This window comes from Mustela erminea, chromosome 6 (genome assembly GCF_009829155.1).
Source record: "Mustela erminea isolate mMusErm1 chromosome 6, mMusErm1.Pri, whole genome shotgun sequence".
NCBI lineage: Eukaryota > Metazoa > Chordata > Mammalia > Carnivora > Mustelidae > Mustela > Mustela erminea.
Genome location: NC_045619.1, coordinates 44,707,489 through 44,727,517, shown reverse-complemented (window position 1 = coordinate 44,727,517; position 20,029 = coordinate 44,707,489). Strand labels below are relative to the sequence as shown.

Genomic DNA, 20,029 nt, shown 5'->3' with positions numbered 1-20,029 from the left:
GTGGCGGGAATGACTTATGACATGCACCTCGTTATTTATTCCCATCCAGAGCACTGCTCCTTCTCAGTCAATCCTCTATTCCAAATTCTCTTTTCTATTTAATCATCTGAAAATACTGCTTTGTCCTTTGATAGGTAAATTTCAGACACAACTCTGAAGATACCCAGTAGTACCTACAAACTGAAATAAGTGAGGTAGCATGAGCTTGAGAGTTAGTCTGAATTCAAATTTCAGTCCTCTGTCATTTTTCCTGGTGAAGTTTCCTCATGCAAGCAAAAGCAACATCGCAGGCACTCAGGTCCATTACAGTTTCTGAACTCCATGATGAAAACACATAACCCCCAGCAATACTCACATAATTACTTTTTCCCTCTAGTTCCTTGCCTTCCCATGCAGAAGCTCCTCCTCAAACTCTTTCCTCAGTGACCCTTCCTTGCTCAGCTGCATTAAAAAAGATCCTCTCTGAGCCCCGAATCCTAGGCATTTGTGTTGTCCTTTTTCCGTTCCTCCTGAGTTCTCCCCACAGATACCTCTACTAGTTAACATCAAGGTCAGAAGATGACTGAAACACTCAAGATGAAAATATCAAAATCCTCTCTATAACTACCTTATGTCTATCTGTTTTAAAGATTAAGTGAGATAATGACTATGAAAACACCTGACAAATACTTAAGGTCTTTATAAATGCTTTTTTAATCAGTGGGGCGGCTAAGACGGAATACCATAGATGGGGTGGCTTAAACAACAGACGTGTATTTCTTACAGGACTGGAGGCCAGGAGGTCCATGATCAAGGTGACTGCAAAGTCAATGACTGTGATCATCTGTTTCCTGCTTCGCAGCCAGCCACCTCAAAGTGCCTTTCCTTGGGGTACACACACCCACACGCATGCGCTGATAAGCATGCACCCACGGAGCCAGTTCCTCTTCTTAGAAGGCTACTAACGACAGCCCCGCCGTCAGGATCTAATCTAGCTCTAATTACTTCCCAAAGGCCCCTGCTTCCACATACAACTGCACTGGGGGTTAGGGCTTTCCATTATGAATTGGGGGGGGGGGGCACAAGAGTGTGTATGTGTGTGTGTGTGTGTGTGTGTGCGCACACCAAATTGTCATGTCAAGTGTATTTCAACCATAGGTGATGATCAAAAAGGTTTCAAATCACTGGATCCCGGGTATTAGCAATTCACATCCTGTGTTCTTGGAATATCAAGCTTGTTCTGTCCCAGGATATTTTCCATTTCTTCAGAAATCTCTTAATGGAAGAGTCCTCATTTTGTTCTCTAGATGATGCCTCAACCTCTTACCATATTCTCGCTCTTGCCCTCCTCCTCTGGCTTCTTCACCGTAGTACACAGTCCTCTCCAACGGGTTCTGTCTATCTACTCTGGGACACACTCACACTTGCCCAGCCGGCAGTGGAAATGCAGGCTGCTTCCATGGCGCCTTCTTCATCCAGGCTTCCATCCTCATACCTCTCTGCATGAAAACCGGAATATAGTCTCTTTAGCGCCCAAACTTCAGGAGACTCAAGTTAGACTCTTCTCTCACACTCTGTCTCAGCACTGGGAGAGCCCATGAGGTTCAAAAGGTCCATAATCACCCAGCTAGAAAGTGAGATCACAGCCTTTCTTACCGATTGTCAAATCTTATCTCTGTGATGGTGTTTGTGGGTACCTCTTGGCTCCTTATCTGGGGAAACAAGGGAAGGGAGGGAAAGCCTATATCTCTTTTTAAAACTAATAATTTTTTTTTAAAGAATTTACTTTGTCTATTTCATTTCAGCAAATGTTTTAGGAACTCTTGTATACATTGAAGATAGCACTAGTTGGAATCACAGGACTGGATTTGACCACCTCTTTGCAAGTTCTGTGAAGATGTGTCTGGAAAGATGATGGGTAAATTATTGATCACCAGTGGTTCTCATTTATGGGGTCTCAGTGAAACTCTGAGACAATAAGAAAATACCATTCCCTATTTGCTGAACTTAATACTGTATTTCTGAATTGCCTGCTGTCTAGGATTCCTCTATCCTCTACTGTGCTGATGACCAGAATATCCTCTCAGTGGGCACTTGGGGATTCCAAATAGGTTTTTACACACACACACACACACACACACACACACACACACACACACACACTTTCTCCCCTAGTTCCATTTAGATTATGGAGACTATCTCCAACAGTACAAAGCTCTTGATTAATCTAAATGTGGGCATTTAATTTACATTGGATCAATGAGTCCCTTTCCTGGGATTTTTCTTTAAAACATAGATTAAGAAAATGTGTCTTTAAATTAGTTTCCCTCCAATGAGAGAGTGTGCAAGATTTTTATCAAAACGAGAGTTATTAGTGGTTATTGCTGGGCGATGGCTGCACCGTGGTGCCCTAATGACCTTTACATATTCATGCAGACTACACAGGAAAATAAATGCTTGACCTACATCTAACCTGAGCTTGGCAGAATGCCTTATGATCCTCCCAGGGTAGGGAAGGATGAGAGGCTTGTAAGGAGTTGCTATGAGGTGATCTCCCTCCTCCTTTTCTTACTCCTGGAAGGCTGTCATGAGACATTTCTCATCTCCTCCTGGGTTCTGCTGAGGCATGGGACTTTCTGCCTCCCCCCACTGCCCCGGCCCCAGTAACACAGCAGCAGAATGTAAAAAACACTTAACTCCAATTGAGAATTGGATCCTCGGGGACGGGGTATCCCACCACTCATGCTGAGGTCATTTGGTCCCCTTTGTTTCAGGGTCCTGCTTTTTGGTTTGTGATACAAAACTCCTGGGGAGCTGCACCTTTGGCTTACTCTTTTTTTTCACTTTCCATGTAAGTGTCAAGAATCAAAAAGTGGCTCATTCTATCTTTACTTGTCAAATCAGCCAGAACTTAGCCTTGGTCTTGATTTTCCCTGTGTATGGGTGAGAGTTCTGCCCCTCTATCCCTCAGGAGGGAAATAAGCCTCCGTAATAAGAAAGGATGACACAGAGGCTAGAGAAGAGAGTATGAATCCGGGCAGCTGTTGTGTTTTACTTGTTTAAATAAGTCTTACTGTTTTAAGCCTTTCCTGGACCCCACAAATAATTAGTGTTGGATTTCTATTTCTTAAAATCAGATAAATCTTGATTATGTACTTGAGAATCTCTCCTTAACTCGGATGTCCCGTGCCAGTGTTCTCAGAATGATTTCAATTTGACGGTATTAAATTCTGAGTTTGTATTCTATTCACTCAAACTATTCAGTGACTCAGTTCCTCCAATTCCTACTATAGAACACGGACTGTTTTAGTCAATGAGTGATTATCATGTGTCTGTTCGCAGGAGTCCTGGGGAATCGTGGAACAGCGATGGACGGATTTGCCTAGTTCTGATCTCAGATGCTGTTTTCAGTAGGATGTAGGGTCCTAGGTTCCAACTCAGAACAGATCAACCATTTCACAGGGAATGGTGTAGGGACAAATCCAAGTTAAAAATAAGAGGCTTGGTGCGCCTGGGTGGCTCAGTGGGTTAAAGCCTCTGCCTTTGGCTCAGGTCAGATCCCAGGGTCCTGGGATTGAGCCCCAAGTCGGGCTCTCTGCTCAATGGGAAGCCTGTTTCTTCCTCTCTCTCTCTCTCTCTCTGCCTGCCTCTCTGCTACTTGTGATCTCTCTCTGTCAAATAAATAAATAAAATCTTAAAAAAAAATAAGAGACTGAATTCTCTGTGTTGCAAATAAGGGAAGAGATTTCCTTCAACTCTTTTTTCTTAGAGCATTTACTTTAGAAAACTTGTTATTAATTCTTACGCTATTTTTGAAATATATGTAAATCCTTTAAATAGCTAAGTAAGACTTTTGCCGGTTTTACAACCCAGGACTGTCTTTCTCAAGGACTTGTGAACCATCGCTTTGAAATGTAAACACCAAGGAGGATAATATCCCCATCTCCTGGTCTCTATGGGAGGGTAGAAATGCAACTCCCTTGGGCTTCTTGCTCCAAGTTATAAAATTACCTCCTGTCATAAAGGTAGGAGAAATACGTTTTTCCTTTGCATAAAGCCAATTAACTAACAAAGATAGTCACTTCAATTGCCAGGTAAATTTAGGATGAACTATGTGTGACAAAGAGTGCTGTCAAGTCCCCTTTTTTGAGGACTAGTTATTTTTTTTTTTGAGAACCCACATGTAATGAGTTGTAGCTGCTCAGCTCTATAAAAGAGTGATACTTCTTTTCTCTCTGCATTTCCTTAGAGGATTGCCTGAGATGCCCATTATATTCTGGCTTACAGTTTATTCAACAAAAAACTTGTTTTCTTTCTCTACTATGTTTGTAGAGAGTCTTTCTGGGTTAGAAGAATTTGTTTTTAATTATATTTTTTCCAACAATAGTGTCTGGGCAATTATTTTTTAAAACTTCACAGGTATTATGTTTTTATGTACCTCTGGTTAAAAATAATGTTCATGTGTCTTATATAGGAGTGTTTGAGGTTCTGTATCTCCAAGGGACCTGGTCTAAATACAACTTGTCCGGCAAAGTACCGTCCATGTCAGAAAGCAAAACTGAGGGTTTCATACCCAATGATTAGAAGGACAGTATTAAGAAAGAATAAGAAGGGGCCCCTGGATAGCTCAGTGGGTTAAAGCCTCTGCCTTCCACTCAGGTTGTGATCCCAGAGTCCCAGGATCCAGACCCCCTCCCCACCCTCGCCTACGGTAAGGCTCTCTGCTCAGCAGGGAGCCTGCTTCTTCCTCTCTCTCTCTGCCTGTCTCTCTGCCTACTTGTGATCTTTGTCTCTTTGTCAAATAAATAAATAAAATCTTTCGAAAGAAAGAAAAAGAGAGAGAGAGAGAAAGAAAGAAAGAAAGAAAGAAAGAAAGAAAGGAAATTGACATTTATCAAATGCTCACTGTGTAACCAACCCCAAATCTCAGAAAGCGGCATGGTAAAGAAAGTCAGGGTGTAGACTTTGCCCGTCTCTCTGAAGAGGGCTTTTGCTCTCCTTTCTCCACTTACTGTGTGACCTTGGGCATGTCACTTAACCGCAGTCAACACCAGTCTCTTCACTTAGAAAATGGGCTTTAATTGTGCCTATCTCATAGGCGTACTATGACAATGAACTGTGATAATAAATTAAAAAGTGTTTAGTTCAGAGACGGATGCATATTTAGTACTTAACATAATTGTCACAATTACCCTTGTACCCATGGGTTACTGGTTTCTTTCTAATTACACAGTTAGAACTTCAATCTTTTTTGTCTTAAAGGCCATTCATTCATTAAGCACCATTCATTAAGATGCAAATACCCTGTGGGTAAACTTACCTTTTAAACTAATTTTAACAGCTCCTAAGTAATAGTTTCTAATGGAGCAGTTATCTAAAAGTGAAGTGTCTTGAGCAAAAAGACCAAAGGATAGGTAGATAGCTTGGTTTGTGTGACTGTTGTGAAGGATGGAGAACCTACAGGGTCTGTGAGCTGCAGGGGTGAAGCCAGTCTTACCAGGCTTAACAGTATAGTAGTCCCCAAAGAACAGGCTCCTTGACGGCATTAATGAGGGTAACACACCATTCCAGGTATTTTTTTATACCTAATGCACTGTCTTAAGGATTTCTCAGAACTCTGCAATATGTGTAACTATGCCCAGAATTTGGATGAGGAAACTGAGACTCAGTGTATTAGGACAGTTAACGAAACTTGCTGTATCCAAACTACCCCCAAATATCAGTAGCCTGTACATTAATCATAAAACTTTATTTCTTATTTTGTTTAGGTCTGAAGTACATCAGGAGTCTCTCCTTGGCAGATTTCTTCTCTGCAGAGACTGGGATATAAACATCTATCGTACGGTGAATCTGGACCAATTCTGTCTTCGTTTCCTGAAGAGAAAGACGGAGCTGATTACCCCTGAAGATCTGATGAGCCCAATGAGGAAAAGCTATACCTAATGTCCATTCACGTCTCACTGGCATCTTGACCCAAACCTAAATGCAAAGGTGGCTGGGAAATGTAATCTCCATGTATACCCAGGACGAGGAAATATATCTGTGAGGATCTGTTTTTGCCATCCTCAGGGAGTAAGGGTGTCAGTCTGGAGTCTCTATTAAGGCAACAGGAATGTTGTAATATTTATAAAAATAGGACCGAGTATAGGATCATGCAGGAAAGCCTCAAGAGGACAAAACCAGACTTTTGTTAATAATGAAGAGAACAATAACATTTTTGTAAGGAGTGTGCAGGTTGTTAGATTTCCTATTTCCCTGACTTGTTCATGTTGTAAGCGTGGGTTAAGCCCACGGAACAGCAATGAACTGTGGTTCTGAGTAATTTCTCCAGGAGAAAATAATCTCCTTTATCTAGAAAAATAAAGTTCTCCATGTTGTTGTAGCTGTGACTCTGCAATTTTGTCAGCCTTCTGTAAACATAATTTGTGAGTGCATTACGGGGTGTGAGAGAGGCCAGGCTGGGTACCCAACTGGGTCAATGTGTCTCTTGGACTAGAGAGAAAGAAGGGTTGCTCACCAGCTGTAGTCCCTCTGAGGGAAATAAAGACTGATTTCTTTACCTAGTGCTGGAGTATAAATCAGCCTGAGTCCATGCTCCCCCAGTAATTATAGATTAGTTTGATTCTGAAAGTAAAAGTATCTATTAGGACATCTGAAGCAAATCCTAAATGACCGTCATTTGCGAGCTTTGAGGAATGGCGTACCACATGACCGGGAACCAGCTGGTGGCAAACTCCAGCCTCATCCTGTTCTGAGTCACTGATGCTAATTTTGCAGTGAGATCAGTTTCTGGAAAGCTTAGTATGGGAGTCAGGAACACATAGCAGATAGCTGCTAACAGATAGATGAGATTAGAGCATATCTATTTCCCTCATTCCTGACATTTTAAATTAGTCCATTTACCTCAAATCAAGAAGGTGGCCAAAGAGCAGTTTGTCATTTTGTTTTGTTTTTTATTTATTTATTTATTTATTTGTCAATGGGGTTTTATTTTTTTTTTTTATTTCCAGCATAACAGTATTCATTATTTTTGCACCACACCCCGTGCTCCATGCAATCCGTGCCCTCTATAATACCCACCACCTGGTACCCCAACCTCCCACCCCCCATCCCTTCAAAACCCTCAGATTGTTTTTCAGAGTCTTTTGAAATGAAGGCCATGGTGCTTTGACTGGGAGAATGGATAAATGTAATACAGAATACTGATTATGATAGTCTTTCAATAATAATAATGGTGTTGTTTAATGTTAAATTGTTTATTTCAATATAATAGGTTTATCATCAAAATTTAATAAGTGCAAATAAACAAAAATAACATAAGCATTACCTATAATTCCATCCCAGATTTTTGAAATTGAGGCCATGTAATTTAAGAGGTAGAACGTGCTGATTTGCTACCTTATATACTGAAACACGCTTACCACCTTAGCATTAGCTTATACTGCTGCCAAGTCACATAGTTATCAATTCTCTTTTGCGGTAAGAACAATTACGGTCTAGCCTTTAAGCAACTTTGAAGTTTATAATATAGTATGGCTGACCATAATCTCTCTGCTGGGCTTTAGATCTCCAGAATTTATCTACTAGTTGTAAGTTTCTGCCCTAAAAACCATATCCTCAGTTCTCTTCCCCTCCCCAGCCATGATGCCTGGTAACCACCATCTACTGTCTGTTTCTAGGAATCAGCTTTTTTAGATGTCACATATAAGTGATGTTAAAGTAGTATCTGTCCGTCTCTGTCTGAATTATCTCACTTAGCATAATGCCCTCAAGGTCTATCCATGCTATTGCAAATAGCGTGATTTCCTTGTTTCTCATGGCTGAATAATAGTCCATTGTATAAAAAAATCACACATCTTTATCCATTCACCCAATGATGGACATTTATGTTGTTTCTATATCTTAACAATGTGAATAATGCCACGATAAACACAAGAGTACAGATATCTCTCTGAGATCCTGTTTATACTTCCTTTGGTTATATACACAGAAGTGCGATTTGCTGGATCATATGGTAGTTCTATTTTTAATTTTTTTGAGTAACCTCCATAGTGTTTTCTGCACACTACAATCCTACCAACGGTGTACAGGGTTCCTTTTTTTCCACATCATTGCCAGTATTTGTTATCTCTAGTCTACTTGAAGATAGCCATTCTGACAGGTGAGAGGGGACATCTCATTGTGGTTTTAATTTGTGTTTCCCTTATGATTAGTGATGTTGAGCACATTTTCATGTACCTGTTAGCCATTTGGATATCTTCTTTAGAAAAATATATATTCTAAGTTTCTAAATGTTTGCTCCAAAGCTCTATGCCCATTTTTGAATCAGATTTTGTTGTTGTTGTCATTGACTTGTGTAAGTTCCTTGTATGTTTTGGATGTTAGCCTCTTACATGACATATTGTTTGCAAATATTTTCTCCCATTCAGAAGGTCACTTTTTCACTTTGTTGGTTGTTTTTATTTTTTTTTTTCTGTGAAGAGCTTTTTAGTTTGATATAATCCCACTTAAAGCAGTGTTTGTCTATTCTCTCAATTATCTTTCTGTTTCTGCATGCCCCTCTTTCTCTAAGAAATGCATCCTCCTAAATATATTTTGATGTTTGAGACATTATTTTAAACTGAAATTTTATTTTGATCATTTTTTGGGTTAATCTTCCATGATCTCTTTAATGACTGAATGAATATCATAGATAATGATACTGTTACTATTTCTCTTGCCTGAAATGTTCTTCAGTCTCGTTTTTATGTAGTTATTTATTTCCTTTCGTGTTATTAATGTTTCAGCAAATGTCAACATGTAGAGCGAGAGAGAGAGACCTAGACTATCCAGTCTGAAGCAGTCATCTTGCCATTCTCCATGCCATCACCCTTTAAATGATCTGTACACCCGCCATCATTGCCTCATCCTTGTGTCCTCCCTCCCTCCCTTCTCTCCTTCCTTCCTTCTCTCTTTTCATTCTTTCCTTCTTTATTTTTTGCTTCCCCCTTTCCCCCAACTCAAATACGAAGTCCTTTCTTCATTCCAGAATGGCTTACTGTAATTTGTTTTCACATTCGTCACCTTAGTTTTCTGTTGCTTCTTTGGTGTTTGGTCCCTGGAGATTCCCTTCACTGTCTTACATTTTTTTTTCTTTCTCACAAATTTAGTGGTGTATTTTAAGGGATATTAGTTCTAAGCATATATATATATATATATATATATATATATATATATATATATTTTTTTTTTTTTTTTTTTAAGAGGGAGGGTGAAGAGAAGGGAGAGTGAGCGGGAAAGAGAGACTCTTAAGCAGGCTTTAAGCACATTGTGGAGCCCTGTGTTGGGGTTGATCTCAAGACCCTGAGATCTTGACCTGAGCTGAAATCAAGAGTCAGATATGTAACTGACTAAGCCATGCAGGTGTCTTAATAACCAGAATTTTCAGATATTTCATATCAATAAAGATTATTTTGGATGGGAAGAGGGCTTTGTGATCTATCATTTTATTGGAAGCTGAAAATTACCCCCACCTTATTCTCTAAATGCTATAGAATACCTCTAGATAAATGTCTGTTAGAAGTTAGAAGAAAATACACTTTAGTAGATGTTATAAACCTATGTTCTTTTATAATATAGAGAATATTCTTTATAAATTCTATTTAGTTTTTACATTACTGTCTGAGATAGTTTCCCATTTTTCCCTACAGGTTGTGCTCTAAAAGTTAAACAGAAGTTAAGAAAATGTACACACACCTCAGAAATTGCTAGTAGGTTGTCTGTAATAGCTTAAATTTCTGTGTAAGTCATTAAATGAAATGTATTTAATATAGGTAAAACATTGACTTCTTTTTAAAACTTGAATATTTAATGTTTCTCTATAATATCACTAAAGAATCACAAGTTTAATTGAGAAAATGGTTGTTGAATTAGGCAATGAGAAATGTATTAAGAAGTTTTTATTTTAATGATGAATAAGTTAATATCTGACTAGTTTATCTTGGACAAGCAACTTGGCCTCTTTGGATGTTATTTCTTTCATTTGGAAACTGATGAAGATCAACAAGATATTTGCCAACATAATTTATAAATCAAAGTGACAATGTTGTCTGCAATCAAATATGTTCAAAACATTATGGCTTCATCATGACTTGGGTCTGATTGTACATTTTCTATTACATAATATTTTTGTACTCTTGAAATATGTGTTTTAACTATGTCATTAGTATTAGTTTCTTTGAGGTTCTACAAATTTCCTTATCTCACAGTTTTCTTAATTAAGCAATGTATTGAAAATATTTCTGGACAAACCTTGCTTTCATGAGAACAGAGAAAAATAAAACTCAAACATGAATTTCTAAACTTCCAGTTTTGTCTGACCTTCTAAAAGACATCCTTGCAGAAAAGAAGTATTTATCCCTCCCGAGTACTTGTTTGCAGGATGACTGGAGAATACATTGATATATTGGAAAAAAGTAAGCAAGAAAGCTCTTTATCTAAAATTCAGGACTCCAGAAATTTTATATACATTGTTCAAAATAAACATGTTTTTGCCTATTCTTTAAGGACAAATAAAATCTAGAAGAAAGGTTTGATAAATTAGGTTTAGTAGAAAGTGAACATTTCTATTTTTATTTTTTTAACTGATTTGAGAGATTGAAACACATGAATGTTCTCTGTCAATTCTACAGCCAGCGTGTTTCTGGTTTGTCACCAGAAAAATTAGGTGGAATACGAGGGCTGGAGGAGGGGAGCATAGTCTTTCCCAATTATATTTTCTATCAGTTCCTCAAAAAACAATCCAAGAAATCATTTTGTCTAAACAAATCAGTATATTTGTCATGTAAGTGCAGTTCCAAAACAATTTCCAGGCCTTTTCTGTCTTCCCTTCCTCTTTCCAACCAGCTTCTACCCCTAAATCACTATCGTAAGGAAATCTGGGAGCCTGATATTGATTTTAAGATTTTAAGTAAACCTCAAAAGTACAAAAATAAGCTTATCAGCTCATAGGATAAATATGTACATAGGAATACTGCTAAGCTGTTAATTTTCTTGCAGTGAAAAAGGTCAGTGGGCACAAATAGGAACAAAAAGAATGAAATATATGTAGGTTAAAAGGTATAATGAACAAGCTTATTGATAGCAATGTGTGTGTATATTTACTTATTTTCTAATGGCAATTAGAAAAACTTAATGCTTATCTATTAAAGTGTCAAGTATGCCAGAATTATTCTTCAGTGTATAAGAAGGATATGTATTACTTCTATGATATTTTTATTTTCCTAACTCACTGTTTTACAATCACCCTTTTGATTATGTTAGTGTGCCAGCTATAATTACAATTGGAACAGTTATAAATAATGTCAATAGCCCTTGGAAAATCAGTCACTAAATCTTTATGAAGGGTCATGTTATTAAATTTTATAAATTTAAAAATACAGAAATATCTCTGTAAGCTATGACAGTGTCTCTGTGGAAATCAGTAGGCTTAGTGAGAAATTAGCCTAGCTGGTGTGAAGCCTTTGAAGAAACTATTGCTCTGAGTGAACTTTCTCTGAACTTAAAATGTCCCTCTCATGATTTACTCACATCTGAACATTGACATTTTGGTCTCTGAAGAGGACATAAAGAATGTTTTTCAATTATGATGTTTTCTGTCTCTTTTCAATCAATCAGTTAACAAATACTTGTTTCCTCACTAATGGTGTGCAAAGCATTTGGTTGGGTGCTTAGGGAATACAGAGTAGTAAAATGCTGGAGTTGAGTAACATTTTAATGCTGTTGGAGGGCCATGGTGTTTCTAAACTGAGAAGATGAATAATACTGAAGAGAAATTATGCTGGATGGCCTGTGATTGAAATCCTATCACTGATGCAAGTTCAAATTGTACTGAGGTCAGAGGAGGGTGAATTTCTTTTTTTTAGAGGTATTGGACAGGCTTCTTAGACATGAAAAAATTTGGAGGGATCTTGAAGACTGGGAAGAAAGTTTTATCTTCTTAGAAGCAAGCCACCAGTTCTGTAGTAGATGGAATTGACTGGAGACTTAAGATGATATAAATTTGTCCTCTAGGGAAATGAAAATCTATCGTTTTCACTTCCTACGTCTCAGAATCTGTGCTAATAATAATAATAGTAGCAAAAAAAAAATAATAGTAGCAGTGGTAGCAATAATAACAGTGAGAAAACCAAGGATGTGTTTTTTTTTTTTAAAGATTTTATTTATTTATTTGACAGAGAGAGATCACAAGTAGGCATAGAGGCAGAGAGAGAGAGAGAGAGGAGGAAGCAGGCTCCCTGCTGAGCAGAGTGCCAGATGCGGGACTTGATCCCAGGACCCTGAGATCATGACCTGAGCCAAAGGCAGCAGCTTAACCCACTGAGCCACCCAGGTGCCCCCAAGGATGTGTTTTTGCTGGAGAATTTACCATGTGCTAGACATGGTGGTGAGCAGTGTGTATATAATCTCGGTGGAACCACACATTGGATCAGTAGGAGGAGAAGAATGGACTAAAAGCAATAAGTTATAAAACATGGACTTTGGTGTCAAATAGACCTAACTTTTACTCATAACTCTTCCATATACTGCCTACATGACTTTGGGAAAATTACTTACTCCTCTAATTTTTTGTTTCCTTACACCTGAAACAAGAATAATATTAACACCTACCTTATGGTATTAATTTTATGTGAGATAATGCATGTAAAAGTAATTAGCTCAATGCAAGCTCAGTGTACTTACTTCATGTTAGCTATTGATTTTTTAAATAACCATATGAGGTAAGAATTATTATCTCTTTAGTAAGGATGAAGAAACTAAGAGAGAAATAGACTGCCCAGGATCATACAACTAGTAAGGAAAAAATCAGATTTGAAATGCAGGGTTTTCTGATTCTGGAAGTTTTTCTCTCAAACACTATGTTATCCTGTGTCCATTTCTTTTCATTTATTTAATAACCAATTTTTGTGGTTCTTGTGTGCCTTGTTCAGGACTTCAAGTTAGAAAGGCAAGAGTGAGAAAATAAAAATTCTCTCTGTTCTAATGAAGGCTATAAATGAAAGGTTAAGTCATGAATAAATATTTAGTTAAAAAATGAGATAAGTACTGGAAAGGAAATATAATACCATAAGAGATTTAAAAAAAAAAGGCAACAAAAAGTTCACTTAGATTGTGAGATTTAAAAATATTTACCTGGGAAAGGGTAAGACTAAATACAATGACAAAAGTCAGATCATACAGGGCTTACCGGCAATATAAAGGACCTTAGAATTTTTCCTAAGAAAAATTCAAAGTCATTGAAGAGTTTTAAGAAGAAAGTTACATGATCAGATTTCTTATTAGGACAGTTACTGCTTAGTTTGGAGAACTAATATAGATAAAGCAAAAGCAGTCAGTGGGCTAAATAATAATAATAATAATTTATATATTCTAATTTATTACAAATATTGTCTTGTAGCTTGTACAATGGTTAATTGAAAAAGAGATGGCGGTAAGAGTAGATTTGAAATACATTTGGATGATCAATTTAAAGGATTTAATGATCACTTAAGAATGGGGGGATGAGAGAAGGGAGGTAATAAGAATGATTCCTAGGCTTCTGGTTTATGCTTCCAGAAGATAAGATGCTGTACCGTAAGAGTAGGAGAGTGTCAAGATTTTGAAGGAACATAATGTGTTCAATCACAGATATGAAGAGTTTGAAATATTTTTGACATCCAAGTAAAAATGCTGAGTAGGCAGCTGGATGTACGGGATGGCCCAAAGGAAGGGTCTAAACTGGAACGACAAAGATGGAAACATGGAAGTCATCAGCACGGAGATGGTTATGAAGGACATGGATCTAATTATTTAAAGTCAAGAGAAGATATCTGGGCCTTGAGAAATTGCAACATTAAAATAGTCAGGATTAGAAAAATGAACGTAAATCTGCTTAAAAAGAAAACAGAAATATAGTTAGAAAACCAAGAAATGGTGATACATCAGCCAAGAAGAGAAAAAGAAAATATCAGAGACAATAGAAATGCTGTGGAAACATCAGATAGGATGAGAATAGAAAACTATCCATTGAATTCTGTGACATGAGGGTCAGTGGTAATATCAGTGAGTTTTCATTATAGAAAAAAGAAAGAAAGCTTGGTCTGGAGTGGATTCAGGAGTGATGAGCTGAAGTAGAGATGAAACTATGAACAATTTTTCTATAAGAGTACGTGATAAGCTGGAGGCAAATACGGAGTCGAAGGATGACTGTGCAATTTTATATTAGAAAGAGGGATCTGGTTGAGAGCAACCGGTTATAAATAGGAATTAGAAGCAATAATTAATAATATAAGCATCCTCAGAATAGAAAAGTGAATAGATCTTAAAGCACAAATTAAAGGCTGTATTTAAAAAAGAAGTGGCATTTCTTCTAATCCAAAGAGGGAAAGGATATTATACCTGCTTGAATAGGTCTGTAAGTTTTGTGTTTTTTAAAAGCAAACTGAACGAGTTCCTGCTGGATGGTTTTGATTTTCTCTATTCACTATTGTTTCTCTGAAAATCAACTAGTTTGCCCTTTAAGACTTACAGTAAAATTACTTTTTTGGTTACCGTATGCTCATAAAGCTACTATCTGTGGTATTTAAACTATTTTAATGATTGAACAATTTACTTATACAAACTTAACCTGAAGCCTTAGGGGTAAAGGTTGTATGCTAAAATCAATAATAAAGGCCAGCTCTAGGTCTAGTTTAATGGAAAGGATCAATACTTTGTAAAAGAGCTTTTGAAAGTTGAATTTTTACACTGGCAAAGATCTTGTTTTTAGCAAACAAATAATGATAACTATTATTTTTAGTTTTTTAAGTTAAATGCTATTTGTGTATATACAATATATGTGCACATTTTATATATATGTATCTATCTACATATGTATATGAAAGCACACTTTTCATAGGTTTTTTGTTCTACCTATTTTCTAAAATCTCATCTTCCACTAGACTCCCCAACCTTTACATATTTATTCCCCATGGCCTGTGCCATAAACATAATTATATGTATTCTTCTATATTTCTCTCCATTATCCTGTTATAGGAAAAATTATAGACATTTCTATTTCAGTGAGTCATTATTTATCAGAAACATGTACTTTTTCATGAATTTAGACTTTTTCCCACTTAACTATACTTTATGGAAATCTCTCCAAATCAATTGAAATAGGTCTAATTTATTCTCTTTAGTATTTCAGAGTGAGGTTTGTATCATAAATTATTCAGTTATTCCTCTATTGATGGTGACTTAAATTTTTACTGATTTTTTTCTTCTTAGTTCCTTTGAACTGATACTGCTAGGATATGCTTGTTATAAAATATTTTATGCTAGTGTCATTTTATATTGATATGATGATTCTTAGGAAAGGGGTCACCAAAGTATGTATGTAATTTTTGTTTTAATAGATTTTGTCAGTTATTAACAAACATGGTTGTAACAATTAACATTTTTATCAGCAGTGCATGAGATTCCTTTTATCTTTGCACCACCACCAAATCGAGATGAAATTTTTCAAAGGAAATATTAAGAAAGGTTATCATCTTTAAAGTTGATTATTTAAAATACTTCAAAGAGTAGAGATTGGTAGAGAATTTTTTTGTGTAAGGGAAACTGAGAGATTCCTTTGACTCCTCTCCAAGTAGAGAGTTGGTGGAGTCCCCTTGTCACCTTAGGTCAAAGAGAATGACATCAGCAGGGCTACCAGGAGAAAGCATCCAGATAAAATACAGGATTCCCCAGGTAAAATTGAATCGCAATTGCAGATAAACAATAAATAACCCTTTAGTAAAAAGTAGGTCTAAAATATTGCTTGGGATAGGGACGCCTGGGTGGCTCAGTTGGTTAAGCGGCTGCCTTTGGCTCAGGTCATGATCCCAGCATCCTGGGATCGAGTCCCACATCGGTCCCCTTGCTCCGCGGGGAGCCTGCTTCTCCCTCTGACTCTGCCTGCCACTCTGTCTGCCTGTGCTCACTGTCTCTCTCTCTGACAAATAAATAAATAAAATCTTTAAAAAATATATATTGTATGGGATATACTTATACCAAAAATATCTGTTGAGATCTAAAATTCAAATTTAATAGAACATTTGTACTTTAATTTGTTAAATCTGACAGCCCTAACTAGAAGAGCTTGGTATCCTGAATTAAGGCAAATTGACCAGTGCCTCACACAAGCCTGGGAAATCTAGAGGGTAAGAGATGGGCCATCAGTCTGCTTAGGCTGAGATTAGCCTGCACTCTCATTTGTCTGAGCAAAAGATGGTTTCCCCTTGCCCAGATGTAGAACATGGGCAAGGAAGCCACATTCCTAGTTGGAGACCTGGATCCAGCAGAGAAGCCAGAAGTACAGAACTGATTTCTAGAAGCTGAAGAGAGAGTAAGCAAGCACAAAATATAGTGTATTTGTGTGGGTCAAGGGAACTTCATATATAAGAGTGTAATAAGTGAGATTTCCAAGGAATTCAGAGGATCATAGCAAAGAGTAGGCAAGTCAGCACAGAGACCACCACACCAAAAGTGTGTGAGCCCTCCTTCTGAGAGTAAGCAAGATGTTGCCCATTCTACTACTTCCGCTCTGTTCTGAGTGGAGCAGATTCAGAAACCTTAGTTCTTAGAATTCAGGTTCACAGTGTTAATTACATGTGGCATTGGATGTTTTTATTAATGAATTTGAGACGTTTTATGACAAAGTGATGTTGCAATTTTTTTTAATTACCTAAAGATGAATGGAAGGCATGGAATTATACCACTTTTCATACAAGGCACATTAGAATACTCTTTTTCCAAAAAGGTACTTTTGAATTGACAGTGGGAGAGAGATGTTTGCCCAACATAAAGGTTATATATGTTTCAGCCTTTTATGTTTTATGACTTCAAAGAGGTTTAAATATTAAATTTTGGAATAGTTTAAAAACTAATTGAGTTTTGGGAGAAGAATAACAAATGAAATGATAAAATCTCAAGGGCTGGGGTGAAAGCCATAATCTTAAATGTGTTCACAACCTTACTTCTGAATTCTAAAGGCTCTCTATAATCTTGATTTGTGCTTTGTTTCTTTTAATTTTGGTGATAGGTCTTTCCAAATTGTCTGAAAGTCTCTGAAAGGCAGCAGGTATCATATCTCTTGTTTCTTTGAATTCCCACCCCTAAGCATACTGCCCCCTGCACAGTATGTTGGATGTTTATTTTAACTGATTATTGTTTGCTGCTAGCCTGCGAGGTATGAGAGAGTGTAGAAGGTCCAGGTGGATGAATAAGATCCTAAGAACCCATAAATTCAGAAGAAGAGAGGTCCTTGGGCGCCTGGGTGGCTCAGTGGGCTAAGCCGCTGCCTTCGGCTCAGGTCATGATCTCAGGGTCCCGGGATCGAGTCCCGCATCGGGCTCTCTGCTCGGCAGGGAGCCTGCTTCCCTCTCTCTCTCTCTCTGCCTGCCTCTCAATCTACTTGTGATTTCTCTCTGTCAAATAAATAAATAAAATCTTTAAAAAAAAAAAAAAAAAAAAGAAGAGAGGTCCTTAGGACAGTTGACAATCTTAGGGAAGAGCAGAGTCAGGATATGAGTTTTGGAGGAAGAAGAGGCCTTGGGGAGGTTTTGCATATGGAGGCTTTTTAGGCAGAGTATGGACTGAGCAAATGGAGGTGTGACTTTGTGTTTTGTATTCAGGAAATGAAGAGTAACTATCTTTGGATGAAGCTGAAAGGAAGGATCTTATGACTACTATTAGGGAAGAAAGAGAACATACCACAACAGATTTTAGTAACAGAACATTTAGGAAGTTTGACATGGTTATCCTTTAAGCTATTTGACGAAGGGGATGATTCACACACAATGAAGATTTTAAAAACATGACCCAGTGCATTCTGAACTAGAAGAAGAGGAAGGACAAGGGGTTGGAAGCATCTGGAGTAATGGTCACTTAAAATTCTGGAAGAAGCGAATAAGGATTTAGATAGAGCGGTAAAGTGAAAGAGAAGAAATTCATATGGGAAGCTCTCCAAACAAAGGAAGAGGAGACCAATAAAGAGGAAGGAAGAGAGGGAAATGAAGGCTAGAACATGGCTTAGAGCTGGGGAAAATGAGGACCTCACTTACAGAAATAAGAAAAATCCAGAAAGAGGAGATTTAAAGGCTCACGTGTACATTTAGTTAAATAAAAGCATAAATAAAATATACAGACTTGGAAAAAGCTTCTTTACTTCCTGCATAAGTATTTGGCAAATAAATTTGAATTTATGCCTATGAAAATTTTAAGCTCTTCCAAATTTGCTTTAAAAAGTAGAGATTATTTACTTTTCTAAAGTTAAATACAGATGTCTTTTCCTTCTGTTCTTTTGTAATAATTCTGCTGTTTTTAAAAAGTTCTCATTCAAGCAGTCAAAGCAAGACCTTCAGTTACATGGATATTCTCTAAGAGGTTGGATTTTGTTGAAAAACATTTTTTTAAAGATTTTAAATTTATTTATTTGACAGAGCGATTGAGAGCACAAGTAGGCAGAGTGGCAGAGGGAGAAGGAGAAGCAGGCTTTCTGCTGAGCAGGGAGCAGATGCGGGGTTGGATTCCAGGACCCCGGGATCATGACCCAAGCCGAAGGCAGATGCTCAACCCACTGAGTCACCCAGGCATCCTGAAAAGTATTTTTTTTTAAAGATTTTATTTGTTTATTTGACAGATACAGATCACAAGGAGACAGAGAGACAGGCTGAGAGAGAGGAGGAAGTAGGCTCCCTGCCGAGCAGAGAGCCCAATGCGGGGCTCGATCCTAAGACTCTGGGATCATGACCGGGGCTGAAGGCAGAGGCTTTAACCCACTGAGCCACCCAGGTACCCCTGGAAAGTATTTTTTTTTTTTTTTGAAAAAAAAAATTATCTTAAGTCTCATATTGGAATATTAATCCAAGTACTTTGAGAGATCAAATAACAGTGACAACATGATGGAAGATTAATGTTTCTTTTGCATAAAATTCTAAGATGGTAAATAATCAGATTGGGAAGAGTTGCTTCTCCATCGTGAGAATAAATTCCATCCCTGGATCCAGGCGACCACTCCAATGGTTGCTACTTCCTAGGCTTGGGAAAGTGGAAACAAGTGAGTGGAGCTAAGTAGCTCCTTTTAAGTATGTGACCTGAAAGTTGCTCCTATCCCATGGGCTAATGCTTGGCCCTCTGCTTTGGGAAATGTTGTATTTAGGAGGACATCTTAACCACAGTTTAGGGCAGGAGGGATTTGTTTCTAAAATGAAGGATAGTCCTGTCTCGGAAAACTCAAGCTGGCTTATATTTCATGTAGTACACTGTCCTGTTGATATATATTTATTGTGCGTGCTTTTCTTTTTCATTCTTTCTTTTTGAGTTGTAGACTTTCTTATAAAAATTAATTTCTTCTTATGTGTAATGGTATTAAAAGATAAACTGAGGCACATTAACATTTTTAAGGGTTTGGGCAAAAATCAGTTCAAAACAAGCAGCATCCAATCTAGCAGAGAGAAAGGAAGCTCAAGGTGGCTTTACAAAATGAAAGCATTTTCTAGGCAAAGGGAGGAAAAACGAGGGAGTTATACTGGGCAAAAGGAGATTGGTTACACGGTGACTGTCCTTTAGAGGATGGCAAGGATCTCTCAGGCAGTTTCTCTAACTAGTACCGATCAGGAGATTCCTGATCAGCTGGTTTGAGATTCCATTTCTCAGCTGAAACTTTAGTTGGTTAAGCCTCCATTTGGTCGCATAGAGCTTAGTAGAAGCAATTCTGTTTTGGGCCTGTGGTCTTGTTTTTCACAACAGAAAGATGTCAGGACACTTGAAGGTAATATTCTCTATGGTAATTTTTTGAACAGAAAGTAGTATGAAGCTATGCCACTTGTCAAAATAAGAGGGTCTGTAGATTTATTCCAAATGATCACTTTCTATCTGATAGCCTAGACATCATATGTTAATTATAAAAGATAATTTCTGCTGGGCTGAAGTGTCCTTTACCCCACGTATTATTTATATGAATTAATAATATGCAAGAGAGTTTTTTGTTGTTGTTGGTTTTTTTTTTTTT

General features: G+C 37.5%; 1 long non-coding RNA gene across 1 annotated transcript; it reads left to right on the top strand.

Annotated features, from left to right (window-relative positions):
- Window positions 1-763: 763 nt before the first annotated feature.
- Window positions 764-6,343, top strand: LOC116593130. The gene is made up of 3 exons (XR_004286767.1): window positions 764-794; window positions 1,785-1,897; window positions 5,748-6,343. It is a non-coding gene; the product is annotated as an uncharacterized LOC116593130 (long non-coding RNA).
- Window positions 6,344-20,029: the final 13,686 nt, after the last annotated feature.